We start from the raw sequence: 13,455 nt of genomic DNA, 5'->3' as shown, positions 1-13,455 counted from the left end.
CTCACCCTTTGTCTCCTGTCGTCAGGATAGTTGCTTATCCAATCTACGACTGTACAATGGATTCCAGAACGTTGCAGTTTGAATTTTAAACCAGAATGGGAAAGCTTATCGAAGGCCTAACTTAGATCTATGAAAATCACATCGACAGGAATATTCTAATCTTTTGCAGCAGCTCAATCTTCTCTTGCGATGAGATTTGTCAAGCATGATAGGCCTCTCCGAAAACCATGTTGTTCCCTGGAGAAAAGATTATGTCCTTCAACATAGTTTATAACAGATATCCGAATGATTTTTTCTATCAGTTTTACAACTGCACTAGTTAAGCTAACGGGTCTATAGTTACTAACTAAATCCCTCCCCGCAGCCTTATACACCGGACTTATTATAGCGTCTTTTCAGTCTCTTGGCAGTCTGGACGGCCTTAGAGACATGGTTCAGCAATTTCATCTGATATGGCTTTCATATTCCTAGCATGAATATCATCAGGACCACTGGACTTATCAGGTTTGAGGTGCTGAAATAGCCTTAAAACGGTACCTTTCTCAATGACTACAGGGTCCATCAGCGAGCCGCCGCGATCACAATGAATCGTTGGTCGTTCATCATAACCGATAGAAAACACTTTACTGAAATATTCCAATAATGCTTCAGCTTTTTCGGTATCATTTTCTGCCAAGATTGACGGATTTTCTTGTGTCAAAAGTGATGGAATTCCATTGCTTCTCTGAGTTCGCCTTTTTATATACGAGAATAACCGTTCCGGACCATATCTAGAATCCCTAACCAATTGCTTTTTATATGGTCATCTAGTCTTACTTATTAACGCTTTACAGGTATTCCTAATCTTACAATAACTGGATCTGCATTGTTCTAAGCCAGTAGAGATTAACATATTCCATTGCTTCTTCCTTTTCCCAAGAAGTTACCCATGGTGGACTGTTATTCGGTCTTCGTGACACCAGGTGTGGTATGAACGAGGACGTAACTAGACTAAACTTACCTTTAAATACAAACCATGCTTCTTCAACTGATGAGTTAGTATCTACAAACCAATCTGTCTCCGCAGCGCATTCCTGAATGGCTGATATGTTAGCTCTCCGTACATTTGGGTGGGGTGCATGCTGATCGTATATCATGTCCCTAGTTCTAAACGTGAGTGACAGAACAGCGTGATCGCTATTCACTAATGGCGGAAAAATATTTAGGTCGACAATATCTTCATTATCATGAGTGATTGCCAAGTTCGACAGAGAAGAACCTTGGTTAGCACCAAAACGTGTGGGTTCAGATAAATGCTGCACTAGTGCATGCTCCATTATTGTTACCAGGAACCTACTATCAAAGGAGTTTATAGATCCGTCCGTGGTCATCTCAGCCCAACTAATATCAGGTGCATTAAAGTCTCCTATTATCAAGCATCTGGTATTTGCACTCCAAAGATGAATGTGCTCTAAAGTAAAGTCATCAGCTAAGCAGATTGAGCTGCGATAGATGACACTTAACATAAATGTGCTACATCCGATAGCCAATTTACAGTTAATGATTTCACAAGTACCGTTATCATAGGATTCGCTAGCAGAGGAGCGGATATTTATATTATTGGCTATATATAACAGGATGCCACCTCCTTTTCTACACCCTTGTCTATCACTCCTGAGGTAATGGTATCCGGATAATTCTGGAGTAATGTGTAAGTCATGGACTAACCAAGTTTCTGTCACTGCTACAATGAGTGCCTCTAATCTGTCCATAAATTCTTCCAGTTCATAGAAATTATTTCTTAGACTACGAGAGTTGGCATATAAAACTCTTAAGTAGAACGGCCTATCCACACAGGCCTTGGTAGCATTCGCTTCCAAGACTTGACTATCCGGAAACCTACTAGCCGGAGATTTTTCTCACCATTTTGCCGACGGGTTTCTAGTTCAGTTAATGCCTTCTTCCTTTTTATTCTATCTTCAAGGGACATATCGGCTCATACTCGGATGTCGGAATTGTCGTGACTGCGAGCGCTACCTAAAAGAAGATCACGTTGCTTCTCACACCCTAGGGTTACCTTAAAGAGTCTACATGGTCGGGGTTCAATACTGTCCTCGGTCCTCTTACATATTTTAACCAGTTTTTGACCTGAACTCCTAAGAAGTTATCTAGTGTGATGCTACGAACATATTTTCCAGCTTCGTTAAATCATGTGCGTGTCTAATTTTGGAATCAGGATCGTTTGACTCCAGCAAATTACTCACAATAATATTCGATGAGATTGGATTCTTCTTCTCAGTCAGGCCAGGATGGGTTTCCCTCTTACTATCAGATTTTGAAAGTGCATTTTGTGACTCACAATGGGAGTCCACCAGTGACTTGCTAACCACCTTCGTACTGCCCACAGCGTTTTTTTCGTTTCGCTTTCTCCGTACCGCAGTTCATTTTTCATCCTTCAGGACACTGGGACTATTTGGAGCGGTGACGGTTTCATTCAGATCTTCAGTTTCCACTAGAGGTGCAAGGTTACCAATGTCAGTGTCAGGTGGTACTACTCCCCTCGTTAATGTTAACGGAGATTTCACTTTTCCGTCAGTCAACGTCGGTTGTTTAAGGCGTTTCGTAAGAGCGGGTACTAAACTGATACATTCGTCACTGTCAGTGCTCGTGTTATCAGCGCACGCGCTATCGTTCTTCTTACAGGCCAAAGCCAATAGGCTCATAGCCTCCCGTATTATTAACCTCTTATTTGCACAGCAAAACGTACAAAGCCAATGTGAGTTAGGCTTCGAACATCTTTTGTATGCGATGGGACTAAAACGAGTGCACATCCTATGGAACTACTTTTTGTATTCATCACACTCCATTCCTTCCTCCACGGGAAGCAAACAGTTTGGTTGTCCACATTTATGGGTACTATCGACCATTTTATCCAGGTTAAGGTGTTGTAGGGCCAGTGAAATGTCACTGAGCCCTGGTCAAATCATACGGCAGTTGGAACACTGAATGTCGAACAGATCATCGCTCCCTGCCAAGGTCATGTACAACCAACGCGCATAAGTTAATCGTATGCCATGGACTGGCCCATGCGGCAGTGGTCTTACTTTCGCTTGTACCTACTTTAAATAATATATTTCTGTAATAACGTCCTTTGTGTTGTACAGTCTTCAAAGCATCTATAGTACCTTGATACGTCAATGGGAGTAGTCCATGTAAGATGCTGACCACGAGGTGTGACTTCGACGTTAGTTGGTTCGTCACACCATTCAAGTCTAACTCGAGTAGGCCTCCACTCATTTCGACATAGATCATCTACGTTGGTGATCTATAGTGTAAAACACAATATGCTCACAGTACGAACACAGTGTCAGTCAACCAGTAGAAGGGTACCACAAGACAAACCTTAGCAAGATTTCAAACCTTAACTAAAGTATTTCGATTCAGACCAAAGACACTTTAACTGAAACAAATTCAATTAAATTGACAACAGTAGTCTTGACAGGCAACGCTCCTAGGGTATCGTCCACTGATGGGGGTTGCGAGCACTTGAAGGTCAAACTGTCGCAAAATGATTGGTGCGTCACATCGACAATTCGTGAAAATTTTCAGAAGCGGTCAAATCGAGACATTTTCAGATTTGAATTGAGTTCAGCCACACCATGTTTGGTAACGTTCATTCTTCAAGTAACGAAGACGATGCCATCGTGATGATGCATGATATAGGACGAATCTTCAATGATATTATGTTATATCGAAGATTTACAAGTTGGGACAATTTTGAGACCTGTTTGAAAGAAGTGCATAAGGTAATATGACTTCTGTGGTTAATAATTATGTTTTTAGTATACGCATACTAATTACGTTATGTCAGTATGCAAAAAGAACAGTGATGATCCAACTCTAAAGTACTTTTTCGTGAGATATGTCTGTACATATGGACGTAAACGCCGTTCGTCATAGTCAGATGCTTGCGTTCAGGATGTAGATGATGATAATAATAATCATTCTTCTGAAGAGCATACAACTTCTAACTCGCCAACACAACCTAGGCAAAGGAGACGACGTCGGTCATCTACGTATGTCTTACTTCAAATGAATTTATCCTTCAGGTCGAAATATTGCCATTGTCAATCAGGATTTGGGGTCCGGGCAGGAAATGGTGAGTTGAAACTCACCTCTATTAAAACCGTGCACAACCATCCTTGCACAGAAGCATATATTTCTGTCGATCCATTGAAACGACAGTTGACCTCAAGTGAACGCTTGTATTTAAGAACGTTTCTACTGAGTAATACAACAACTCGTGGCTTACGGTATCTGGTTTCTTGGAAGTTCAATAAACAGCTTACCAAGGACGATATCGCCAGAATGGGTTCACAGTTGTACCCAGGTTGTTGAACTCACATTGTAATTAATTGAGTTTAGTTTCTAAAAATATCAATGACATTTTACAGCGCGTTCAAGCAAATACTGAAGTTAAGGTATTCAATGAAAATGGGAACATGTCTATGATTTGCTTCAGTCGCAGAGAGCAAATAGCTGTTTGCCACGCGTTCCCGGAGGTAATATGTATTGATTGGACTTATCAGACCAATAAAGTCGGGTGAGTAACGATTAGTAATAAATTTATCTTAAAGTTTTCCACTGTTCCAGCTAGTGGTGACTGATAGTCTTGGGCAAGGGCACACTGTTATGTATGCTCTTTGCAGTCAAGAACGACACGAAGATGTCGAAAAACTATTGGAATGTTTTAAAGAGATAATGTGCGGTACTTATGCTACACGCACTTTCATTATGGATTCGGCCGAAATTTCAGCTGTGCAGTCTACGCACAGTCATTCTAACATAATACTTTGTTCATTCCATGTCCTGAGAGCGTTTTTGAGGAAGGTATGTGTTAGCTGTACAAATTATTTTCTGTAGTTCCGAAACCCTGATGTGCGCAAATGCTTAGAACACCTTGTGAAGACTAGACGGTCTGATATGTGAACTTCGCTTTTCATAACGCATTATATTCAGATTTACTCGAAAGTACGAACATCTAAGGACGCATTTCCCACGGGCGTATGATTGCATAAAAGATTTCTGGATTGTCAGGAAGTCAATGTGGGCTCGCCGTTACCGGCGACATGTATTAAGTCTGGGCAACCACACAAACAACGTGTTGAAAGTGCTCATACACACCTAAAAGAATGTCTCAGAAGAGGTGATTCCCTGCTATTGACGTTCTGGAAAATTTAGAGTAAAACAGACATTGACCTACGTTTGCGTCCATATGACGCTGTAAAGGATCTTCAACGTTTCCCGATTCTTCAGGTAAGAAATGTAGTTAAATGTATCATTAATTCCAGGTTCCAATGTCATTTCGAACTCTTCTAAATGAGTTCACACCTTTTGCAGCTAAAATTGTAGCTGTAAATTATAAACGTGTTCGGACAATGAGACACGATATTATAGAAGGAGAATACATCCGGTGCTATGACAAGGGTATGATGTATGTTGTTAATACTTCACGTGCACGATGTGCTTGTGAGCGTTTCAATGACTACATGCTGCCCTGTGGTCATATTTTATATGCACATTCTAAAGATCTGATTCGTGGAGGTATGTGTGTTCCTTTACCTCTATAAGTTTTGTAGACTTATTTCGACATAGCAACCGGTGGACACGGAAATACATAACGGACTTGGTTCTTCGTGCGCTGGACAACATGTCAATCTCTACAGAAAGTGGTGATCTGCTAGAGAAGTTCACTAACAACTACCACTCAATCCATGCTCTTAGTGAACCTTTGGCAAGTAAAGTCATCTGTTCATCCCTCGAAGCATCGGAAGACATGCGCACAAGTGATGAGTTCAATAGGTGCTAATGATGAAGCTTCAACGTCAGAATCCATTGTTAATACAGACCATAGCTATGCTTCTTGATAACAAGAAGTTCTAATATTGTAATATTTTTAGTTTTACATAAATTCATTTATATGGCGATTGAATTATTCTTATAGCGTAACGGCAGGGAGTGTACTGTGCAGTCTTATGTGGCTGTGAGACAAGGATGTTGTTTCGCGTTCTTGTGTAATAATTACCAGTTTGGCGCACACGCGATTAGTCATACATGCCGTTTACCAAATACTGCTACCTTGAACATGGTGTACCACACTAGTAGTTCGAATTTGGACCTGTCACGATAGATGCGAATTGCCGTAATTAAAAGACTGATGCGTTATAAATGAAAACGTTTATTAAAGTTTGAATCTAACACAACTGATCCATTAATAATTAACTTCTATTTCTCAGGAATTGTCCCCGTTAGGTCTGCGAACACTTGCGAAGCCAGCTGGAAATAAGATAGATAGGAGATAGTTGTCGCAGTATAAATGTTTACCAGAAACTAGCATAAAAACGGAAACCAGTATTCAATTACAGATCAAAAGTGCATTTAGCACACCCTTTCTTTGGATAGTCAATCACGTTTATTTCCTTTATCTCTTGCGTTGCTTAGGAAAGTCTGGGTCACAACATACATGGATTATATTATTTAATTCTTTGGACAGGTTGCACTTCGGAAACTTAGACGATGAACATATATAAAGACTACTATGTGAACTTACTTTGAATCGTCTTGTGTAACCTGCAATTCTTGATGCATATTCTATTCTAGTCCACGTAAGTTATGAGTAATTGTCATTTACGGCATCAGCACGTAAGCTAGACAGGTCTTGGTTGATTTCCGATCATCACATAGGGTCTCACACAATCTGGTCAACTTAGATCAAGATATCTTGACTATCGAACCGTACTTTTCAGTGCTTTCTCGTGACAGCTTTATATCAGTACTTATTTCTGCTATTAGGTAGTTTTGCAATAATACCGGCAGCCAAAACATTGTAGCTCTACACAAGATGTAGTAATGATATCTTAGCTTGGTCTCTGGTAAAATCTTCACATAATTATACCTCTTCCGCATGATCATGATTTATTTCCTGCAATAAAATAATTTGGTGGCTAATATATCTAACTCTAGAAGGTGATATTAACATCTTGGTATGCGTTATTATCATCTATAGTATATACATAATATTTACAACACTCGGGACACCTAATGTTTTCACTATCAACCTATTTCTGCCATGAAAGTCGGACAAAACAGAGAAAATCAGCCGAAATTGTGATAAAGACGAGAAAAATGATACATCTTACCATGGTATCGTTAGTTGTAACGCAGTTTTGGTAGCCTTGACGACAGTACAATTTTTATGACGATATATGCCTGGATCATGCTATTTCATATAAAAATAGATGATTTGTCTATCATCAGTGTATATCTAAGTAGAAATAATTGCTAATCTGCGATGCAAACACGAAAAAACTATTATAGTAGCACCTGAATAATGAATTTTCAAGGACTTCGCGATACTATGTAACGCAAAATGGAAAAACCCCTTTTCACCTAACTATGAAAACGGAAAATGGACTTTCAAATTTATTCATAAATAATTTCGAATTTTGGTTGTGCACAAAGCAGAAATGAAAAAGTAGCGCAAAAAAGTGTCGCGATACCCCTGGAGCTCTGCCGTCTTGATACGTCAGAGCCGTCCGAAGCTGCCCGCCCTTTCGTTTCAACGACCTTGAACAGCTTAACAAGAGGCGGTCGTTCCGTATTTCGATTGCCGTAGGTTTGTTGGGTCGTCATCTTTTGCTGCGTTAAGAAGCACAAAATAACTTCCAGATGCATAAATTTAGCGACCACTGTTTCGTAGTGTACACGTTGGCTCTATTATTACTTCGTAACGTGATCTGTGATCCCAACTGCTGTAGTAAACCTCAACGAAGTGTCAAGTCACCGGTAAATCTTAAATATTTGTAGTACTTCCTTGGGTTATTATTACTTCAAGGAATAACGTTTTTATGAACAATGATTTCTGTTTGTAGTGCTTCATGCTCAAGTGACATTTCAGTCGACCTTAGCGATGCTTTTCAAAGTATGGTACTGAACACACGTTTCGCATGCTGGTATGACTTTGATTGCGCGCTAAAATAGTCCCAAAAAGTATGGGGGAGTTATTTTATCCTTTTTCAGACTATCCATACTGATGGCATCCACATAGAAAGCAAGTTACTGAAGGATGTCAGGTTCAAATATCTGTTTGTTACGTTTCACTGTACATTTGCTCATAAGCGCGATTCGGAAGGTTTGGAATTGAATCAAAAACGTGAGAACTTTAACTAATACCTGACGTTTAGTGTATAAATTCCTTAGTTGCTAATCAAAGTTCTGTGAGAATGGAGAAGCAAGGATATGTCATCAAATCCTACAAGATGAGAACGGCGACCGGTTGTTTATGGTTGACTGTGGACAGCATTATGAAGTGGATGTAAGCATTTGTGAGTGCAATTGTAGAATATATGTTACGTGTCGATATCCTTGCCGCCATATGCTACTGGTATATGTTAAAAGACGAACTATTACAGGTAAGCTTAATTAATTTTAGAATATAAACTGTATAGCTCATCAACTTCTTAGGCATTGCAGCGGATGGAGGCTACATATTATGCAGAACTTCCAAAATAGCACAACAATTGCATTGCCGAGACGGAGTGATGAGTATATAAGGATTCTGCGACGCCAAAGAATTTGCAGGCATCACATCATTGAGAAATATGGTGAAGGTTTCGCGACGGAAGTTGAGGAACAAATTAAGCAATTATTATTTAAGAATTGTCAATAACAACTTGTAAACTTGTTTTTATGCTTCAGTATTAATGATGATTCAATAAACTTTTGCATAATTTTTATTTTCCTCTTATTCTTACTTTCATTGAGATGAATACCAATAATGTTCACGAGTAAGTGTCTGTAAGAATTGAGGAGGGATAATTGACGCTACTTCCACGTAAGATCTTACAGATTAGGCACCCACATATTTACCGTCGTCAGATTACGTTTATTATCAAATTAGTATCAGTACCTAACTAGACTATAATTTCATGCGATTAGTTCTGTTTATGAATTTAAAGAAAACCAGAAGAAATATTGATGCGGAATAATATGAATTCATTATATTTCGTGGTTTCCCGTCAGCCGCTTACAACTAAATATGTATTAGAATTTAACATTGAGGTATGAAACAGTTGACATAAATGAATGTAAAGAATTGGAATAACGTAGGTTATCAATAATAACCATATACATATGTATATATGCAATAACAGGTCAGAGGTTATTTGTTGCCAGAATCAAGGAAACATTAAGGATGGGTGGTGTGATAATCGGGTGGAGTTCAGAGACAGATAAGTGGTGTGAAAATTTTGTAGTTAATAAAGGATTCGTGGAATTAAGAACTGATAAGCTGAGTTACGTAATAATTGAATAGAATTTGAAGAGTTCACATAATTGAAGAGGATCAAGTGACGGTGGTTTAAGAAATCGGTAACTAAATATTAAAAAGTAAAATGAATTATTACGCAACCCATCTTATTACTTGTTAATTCCATGAATTACAATGAATTAATATTATTCAGATCCCTGAAGTCTCTAACCCTTCAGTCAGTCAGTCCCAACATAGAACTTCGTACGTACGTACATCACTTCGAGTTGCCACACCACATTAGCACAGAGATGCAGTGGTCGATTCAAATCCCTTAGTGCTAGATGTAGTAAGATTATAAGCTGTAATCAGAAAAATTTGGGTTTGAAGATGTTATTCAAGGACTATAATCCAGTGAAATAAATTTGGAAAGAGAAAAAAAGAAAGGGACATGAAGAAATCAGAAGATTAGAATTTGGGAGAACACAAAGAGTGGATGCACCTGCGCCATTGCAAACGATTTTGAGCCATGTCATTCAAGGTCTCTAACCATCGGTTGCTTTCATCTCGCGGTCCCCAACCAGGTAGTCTACACTTACCAACATGACTCAGTCCACTTGTCAGTGACTTCACGAACTTGTGCCATGTTTTGGTCTGGCCGCCCCTAGCTTCCTTCCAACCTACTCCTATACCACTGAACATAGCACGTCGAGGCAGTCGGTCGTTGGGCATACGTAACACTTGTCCCAGCCATCTCAACTGATGAAGTTTCATCACTTCATCAATTGATTTGCCATCCTTACCTATTACCCGTTCCCTAACAACTGCATTACTTACTCGATGGTCCCAGGATATACGAGCAATGTTTCGAAGACACCTATGATCGAGTACTAGTAACCTATGAATATCCTCTACTCTTACCGGCCATGTTTCACTGCCATAAAGTAGGACGGGACGAACTGCTGCGCAGTAAACACGTCCTTTGGTTGATAGACGGATATCTCGCCTACGCCATAAATGACGCAAGTTGGCAAAAGCTAGTTATCTTATCGTCGTAGATAAGCATGAGGTGAAATAAAATGAAAAAGTAAACGAACTCACTTTAAACAAGAAAATGTTTGAGTTGATGAATCATTATGAAAGATATATCACCACATTAGGTTTAGATATTCTTAATGTAGTCACCTAAATTTAATTATTAACAAATATGAAAGATCTAAATAGTTGATACGTGGTTTGAATGAACCTGAACACTTAGACATGCGTAATTGAGTTTGGATTGTAAGTTGGATGTGTTCGACTTACTGCACTAAAGTCGTTTGTTGATAAAATATTTCGGAGAATCTGCAGCATTATTGAAGAATGTGACACTATTTGTAGACAATTCAGCTGCCGTTTCTCTCGACGCTGCGGCACAATAACCAATATCTATATTAACACAATTTTAATGCTGACATCTAGGCATCTGTTTGAAATGGATTTTATATCTACCAACACTAAGCAGGCCATAGCCGCATTGAATAAAGTCCAATAACAGTCGGCCTGACGACACTTCTGCATCGGTCGTGAAATGCCGAATCCAGGAAGATTCATTATTCTGTTTAAAACTGTTCAACCTATCTGTGAAGCCCGATTAGCCTATCTCAATATGAGTTTATGACTAAACTCTGATGCTCTACACCGAATTTGAATGTTTTAATCAAATTACTCAGACAAGGAATGTTGAAAAATTAGTAATATTTCTGCACTTAGATTTTCAGAAGGTCTTTTACATTGTCTCAAACAAAATTCTTCTAAAACTGTCTTTACTAGGCTGACGGAATCCCCTTTTATCTTGCTTTAAATCTTTAAGCAGAACGTAGGCAGAGCGTTTGATTTGAATCTTGTTTCTCCGAACCAATGGGCAGCACTAAGATAGAATCGCTGTTGATCGTATATAATAAATGGAATATATTATTCCTCCTAATCTGCTCTCATACTTGTTGAACACATTCGCAAGCTTCTACTGTTTCGACTAACGTCTTACATTGGCCTAGTATCGAAGACGAATGTTTATCAGATCACAAATTACATCTGAAGCAAAACCTTCTATTGTACTGAAAGCTAACGTGTTTGTTTACACTAAATTTTCTTTTTATAGAATTATTCATTAGTAAGTTGAGAAGTTCGTTCTGCCACCAACTGTATTTGCTTAAAATGAGTGTGAATGATGACAATATCTCGGCAATCCGTATAGGATATACAAATACTAATAAAAAAAACTAGTCAAATACAGTCCCAAACATGAATGGGAAGATTCAAACGAACTATGCGAGATGAATAGATTAACGTTACCTAATTTATGTTTCTAATGATAAATTTACTTGGTAATTAATCGAAGTAAACTAGACTCTTAGGTGTTTATATCATATGCAACCTCAGATAAGCTGTTTTAGCACCATTCTACAGTTTTGTAAAACTCAGAAATACGATTTTACCCAGGCATCACCACAAACATAACTCGAATCGAATGAAAAATCTGGACAAGGTATAGATCACAAATAGTTTTAGTTTACTGAAATCCCTGATGAATACATACTTGCTTACTTTCTTACGCCTGTTACTCCCGCTGAAGGAGCATAGGCCTCTCACCAGCCTGATGAATAATTCAGTTTGAAATACTGATATGTTCATTTTGTTATGGTAAGTGTTATCAAACACCATGCATACTAGTGGATGGGATAATCTCTTGTTTGACAGAAGGACTCATTTATACACGATCTGCATGACATAAAATGATAGACCGTGGCCACTTTCATTTGCATCTACTTGTTCAATTGATTTCTTTGACTAGATTCAGTGTGACGTTGCGTATCAGGTTAGTTTACAATCATGAACATGGGTAACATATCTGTTGAAAATTGGCAGTGAGGATATTAACCAACCACTCTATTTCTGCTCACAGAATTTCCTCTAAACAATAATAAACTATCAGTGAATGGTTTTGTAAAGAACGTAGAATTTTCATACACTTTATATCATTAAAAGATCTTGGAGAAATCCAGTTGATCACATCACCTATGATAACAGTTGGAATTGAATAATATTGGTCAACAGTGAACACATGAAGAGACTTTCAAATTTCACAATTCGTCAACTGAAACCGAACAATAGATCTTTGAATAGATTTGGCAGGACGTACAGCAATCCATCATAATTACTGTACGTTCATGCATGTGAGAAAACCACAATGCATTTTACCTAACCACCATACTACTAACATGACAATCAGTAGCATGAAAGTTTGAGAGAATATTTATGCAGCGAAATAGAGTGATGCGAGTTACAAAACACACATGTAATTTGATATGTTGGTGTTGTCGCTTGAAAACATGTTAGCACTTGCAAATAAGAATCAAACGAACGAATTCATGATCGCATTCATTATATGATAATTCGAATTTGCACAAAACATAGCATAATCATGATTGAACAGAAATTCTGATTGATTCCCATTCAACTATGAATTGTGAACGATAAAATAAAGTGAAATTGATGATTAATGCTTATATGATCCACTCAAGTTGATGAATTTGAGTGGATAGAGAAATGTTCAGTGGTACACATATAATACGTGATTGACAGAAGTCTTATAGCCTTCAGGTACCAGACGAATATAGCACCAAAAAGCACTGATCAGTGAATAAGTATGAATTCATTCTGTTAGAGAGTAGTTGTGTTTCCAGTAACATAATAGCTCATGTTGCAAATGTGAGTGATCTGAGTTTGGATCACATGACGAGTAATAGCTCCTTCAAGATCGTTATCACACTTTATAGAATTGTATCGAATACGATAAAACCTGAGTTTTGGGCATTTGAGCAACAGCCATCGAATACAGAACAACGCTAAAATCAATTCAAGTATCACTAAATAAGCATCAAAAATAAACATAAATCGGAATCCGCATCCTAGTCAAGTACACAATATACATAGAACGTAATAACCAGTTTAGTCTGGATGAATCATGATTATGCACAACAGCTACATAGGTCGATAAACTAAGGACATGAAAACAAGGAGGTTCTTTGTGAAAACCACCATTCAACTGGATTAGAATTAGATGGCTAATGGTTATTATTTTCCACGCATAGCTGAAGCAAAAATGTCTATTGAACTAACACTGCCAA

This window comes from Schistosoma haematobium, chromosome 3 (assembly GCF_000699445.3).
Source record: "Schistosoma haematobium chromosome 3, whole genome shotgun sequence".
Classification (NCBI taxonomy): domain Eukaryota; kingdom Metazoa; phylum Platyhelminthes; class Trematoda; order Strigeidida; family Schistosomatidae; genus Schistosoma; species Schistosoma haematobium.
This window is presented reverse-complemented; position numbering follows the sequence as displayed.